The sequence below is a fragment of the Pteropus vampyrus genome, unplaced genomic scaffold (genome assembly GCF_000151845.1).
Source record: "Pteropus vampyrus isolate Shadow unplaced genomic scaffold, Pvam_2.0 Scaffold59, whole genome shotgun sequence".
NCBI lineage: Eukaryota > Metazoa > Chordata > Mammalia > Chiroptera > Pteropodidae > Pteropus > Pteropus vampyrus.
Window position 1 is genome coordinate 1,091,091 of NW_011888840.1, and position 5,043 is coordinate 1,096,133.

Below are 5,043 nucleotides of genomic sequence, written 5' to 3' on the forward strand. Positions count from 1 at the left end.
CAAAAGAAGTAATGTAACAATTAGTATATGATGAACACAAAACTCTCCAAGGAAGATATAAGCAGATGAGGAACTACTTAGACTAGAATCTCAGGTGAAGGAGGAACTCATGGTGAAGGAAAATTCATTTTAGGCGTGAAAGTATTAGGCAAATGTATAAAAGATTGGACTTTAATGGGCTATAACAAATTCACATGTTCGAAGAACTTTCCTGAAGCTTTTGGTGTTGGCATCAGGTAAGACTAGGTATGTCTGCACTGGCTAAATGGGTCTTTGATCCTGATGTACTTTGACAAAACATGTTCTTATTAGTAGTTAAAAGTTGACTTTTAAGCTCTTTATCACATACACAGACAGCGGTGTGTTCCCTTGGAGCCTAGTTGTGGTGCTAACAACCTGTGAATTTTAGTGTGCCACCTAATTTGGGGATTCTGAGTTGCCATGTGTTAAATAAAGACAACGAAACCTTTCGGAATAAGAATGAGGCATGTACGAGAATTACTGAGATTTAAAAACCAAGTCACCTCTCCACAATGAAACAGTCACTGCTGACTAATGACTTAATGAGAACTTAATCTGAGCTTTCCATTGAACATATGCTGCCTGCCAGGTTTTGTTCTAAGTGCTTTATAAGAATTAACTCCTGTAACTCTCTGAACCACATGACAAGGCATGTACTATATTCATTGCCATTTTGCATTTGAGCAAACCAAAGTTCAGATGGATTAAATCACTGGCCTGGGGGCAAATGGCAAGAAAGTCAGGGTGCCGTGATTTGAGCTAGTAGTCCAGGGTTCACAGTCTTTATACTATGCCCAATCCTGGAGCTGCAAAGATCTAATTAATTCTGGTACCCAGATGTGATTTTTAACTTTCGTTGGCAGGTCCTGGTATTTTTACCTCTCGAATATTTTAAAAATCTATCCCTTGTTCTGAGCTTATTCCCACTAGTTTCATTCAAGGTATTCATGCATACATCAATAAATAATTGTCCATTAATAAGACATTATCAGGCATTTGCTAAATGCTGGGGCTGTCGTAATGAGTAAGGAGCATTCTCCACTACAAGAGTGCCCATTTCTCACAAGAAGAGAGCATTCAACACATATGCACAGCAAAAGAGATTCTGTATGACTGTGACCAGCTTCCCTCTTCAGTTATTTCTTATATTCTCTGCCTGTAGATTTTTATGCTGCAGTAATTAAAATTGCCTGTAGGCTCTGGTCTCCTATGCATACACCGTGGTTCATAATTCTGCACCTTTGTCCTGGTTGCCTTCTCCACTTAACCCTTTTCCATCCTTCATCTCTTGGCTCATACCTTTTAAAAACCACTTCCTCTGGGAACGCTAGCCAGACGCAGGTTAAGATGGTCTAAGAGCAAACTAGCCCGTGGTTATCACCCCCTGATGTATCTTTTTCTAATCATTGAATAGAGATGCCATTTTAGTCTATTAGGGCTACTCTAAGAAAATACTGTAGAGTGGACAGATTATCAATAACACAAAATTATTTCTCACAGTTCCTGACCTGAGACTGTCCAAGATCAAGGTACTGTCAAATCTGATGTCTAACGAGGACCTCCTTTCACTGTGTTCTTACATGGTGGAAGAAGAGAGAAATCTCTTTGGGGCTTCCTTTACAAGGTCCCCAATCCCATTCATGAAGGTCCCACCCTCATGACCTAATCAGCACCTAATGGCCCCCACCTCCTAATACCATCATCTTGGGGGGTAGGATTTCAATATATGAATGTTGGTGGACATTGACATTCAGTCCATAGGAGGTGCCCTGGAAAGTATCTAGTACACCACTGACACTCAGCGTGTTCGTAGAAATGAACCAGAGAAGTTAACATGTCCTATTCTCTCTCCCAAGTCCATAGTCCCCGCCCCATTTCCCCTCCCCACAACTTGCCTGCCAGAGGAGGAGGAGATTTATAGCTACAGCCTGGTGAGTGTAATCAATATTTTTTCCAACCACATTCTCAGGCTCTGGCTGAATTCTTGTTTCACTCAATTCTTCAGATCTGGGAAAATTCACAGTCCTGATAATACCCATCATCCACACATTTAAAGATTAAGAGAACAATTATTCACTTGGAGGAAAAACAAAAGTATTGAGATGATTCTGCAACAAAATTACATTCTATGTTTTTATCTCAAAAATAGATTAAGAGGAGTTGAACACATAACAACAATTAATTTTGTAATAGTTTAGTACCATATTTCACATACACTATGGGTATTTGACAAACTGGTTCCATTAATTCCCCTAATGACATATTCTCTTCATCCAATGTATTAGGGAAGGGCTAGAAATAATATCCAGCAGACATTATGGCTGAAATACAAAAATTTTTACCAAAAATGGAATAGAAATTATGGGTCAGAAAATAAATTGAAAGCATATTTGTAAACTAATTAATCAACGCCCCAACCCATTTTTCAATTGTTTCCTTTACAGTCACACTCCCATCAATGAGAAAATCAACACTTTGAAAGTCTAATTTAGTGTTTCAAGGATATTATATTTCCTAAAATTGTCCATCTCTGTATATATGATAAAATTTATGTACTGAGTTTTTACATACATAGAAACAAGTTAAATATTTAAAGGTTAAGGGAAAGAAATATCTGTGCTTTTTCTGCCTCAGCCCATGGAAGGAGAAATTGAGGGCATTTTCTTCAAGTTTTAGAAAAATCCAATAAAACCAAAGATCCAACAGGATTCTATAGTATTCTTAAAGTTAAAATTGTGAGCCTTGTATTTCTGTTTTAATACTAAAGCAATACTTAATCTTCAGAGTACACTGAGAAGAGAGTCATTCTCTGAGAAATTGGTTGTCTCAATCCTTGTGTACTCTGCAATAAAATGTGGCAAAAGCAAATAAGAGTTTATTTACTGTTGCATAAAACTTTGGCTGAACAGGCAAGGAGAGAGGATGTCTGCTTTCGATTTCAGCCATCTGGAAATATTATAGCTCAAAGCTAAGATCTCTCCAATTTTCTTGTAGGATAAGGAGCGTGTCTTCCCCTTAACTATACTCTATAGGCCAGAGCAGATGTCGTCGAAGGTAAATTTCCCCCATGTAAGTGTATCATTCATCAAGAACTTTCAAAAATGTGGGAAAAATATAGTTATAATGGCCTTTGAAAATGTGAAATCCCCATACGTTTTAAATTAGAGAAATTATTTGCAAAGTCACCGTTGCTTGTTTTGTAATCCCTCGTAAATGTAGAACGTAGCTTTTTACATCTATTTACCCTCCAAACGATTTTTCTTCTTCAAAATAAATAAGAATCAATTTTTCTCAAGACTATCTAGATAAAAAGATTTGCTCCGAATTTTGAGATTAGCCATCAGAAGTTTTGTCTGACATTTTATGTCACTTAACTCCTTTGGAACCTCTGTTTCTCTTTCTGTAAAACAATACCGACCACCCACGGAACCCAGGACATGGAGACAATCCTGGACTTCAGAAGTATGCCAATGCTGAGGATGAAAGTGTCATGTAAATTCCAGGGAGGCCGTGTAGTCTTGTATGGAGAGGGTTCAGTTAACCCCCAGGAGACCAAGAATTTTTGTTCTCAATTTAAAAGCTAAATGACCTTTGAGAGTCCATCTACTCTTCAAGCCTCAACTATTCCCACAGACCAGTGTCTAACCTCAGTCACTACTCAACCAAGTTTCAAACTCTCTTATTTGTCTTGTTTTTTTTTTTAGTTTAATTTTCCCCCATATATTCTTAATATCTCCTTCTATCCATTTCATTTTTCTAACACATTTGCATTTACTTACTTATTTATTTATTTATTTATTTATTTATTTAGCTCAGAAAATATAAAAATTGTTGTAAGAGCCTAGAGTTCTTCTTGGGAAAAGTCACCTGGAAATAATAAAATAAATAACAACGAGAACTTAGAAAGTTTCCCAGACAGATGAAGTCCTTTTGCTATTTCCAAGCAAGAGACCAAAAGAAGTCAAGTTTCTTCTTGGTCCTTAGTTTATTCAGACCCTGACAGAAAGGGCACTACACTTCATTCTCCAGGCCATTTTAATCACAAATAAGAACAAATAAAATTTTGTATTGAGAATTGGAAAATAAATTTTTTTTAAGAGATAATAGATGAAGCTCATCCAAAAAAAATTTAAAAATAGCAACAGAGACATTCAAAGTAAAATGATCATGTCACATCTCACTACAGTTAATTCAAAGAGGTAATTTTCACTCATATTGTCTTTACTTGTGATTAAGAGTAATATTACTTAAAATAAGAGGACTTTCGTACAGAGCTTAACAATTCTATTTATTATTTGATGATTCGAAGTTTTCATGATATTTGCTGTTCAGGAACATGATCTTTCTTTAAAAAAAAAAAAAAAAAAGCTTTGCAGCTTTCACTATTCCTAAGGCAAAATAATTAGAAATGTGACTTTCATGATGGTACATATTATACATTTTCGGATTGTTTCTGCTGGGTGTTTCATTTCTTAGTGTGTTCATTACATTCAGCCCTGGACATCATCTGTAGGTCCCAGAAGTTAAATGGAGTACAGAATAGGCACCTGTGACAGTAGCCCCAGATGGGTGTCAGAGTGCCTAAATGATCAGCAGCAAAAGTGTGGCGCATCAGCAGGAGGTGGAAAGAGGCCACGCCCGCTTGGATCCAGTTGTACTTTTTTGGGGGGTGTACCACTGTATCTTATTTCTCAGCTGAGAAAGAGAATATATAGAAAGAAGACAATAATGCTGTACAATGTTTTAGTTGACATCAAGAAATACATTTTAAAATAAAATAGAGAATTGTATTTAATGTTAATAACAAAACAAAAATGGGGAAAAAAGAAAATCCTTTCAAGGGCATAGAATCAACAGAGTTCTTTTCAAAGAACCATTGTACATAAATCAGGACTGTGAAAATTAAGAACTTAGTTATGGAAAATTTGCCATGTTTTTCTGTTTTGTAGATTCACTGTAAAGTATGAATAGACACAAACCAGAAATACAAACTGGTCCCAAAGGTGATACAAAATATAAAAA

The 5,043-nt window shown here is 36.2% G+C and overlaps 1 long non-coding RNA gene across 1 annotated transcript in view; it reads left to right on the forward strand.

The window, feature by feature from the left end:
• The window catches only part of LOC111740181, a 380,482-nt gene that overhangs the window by 346,332 nt on the left and 29,107 nt on the right, over positions 1-5,043 (forward strand). The window lies entirely within an intron of this gene.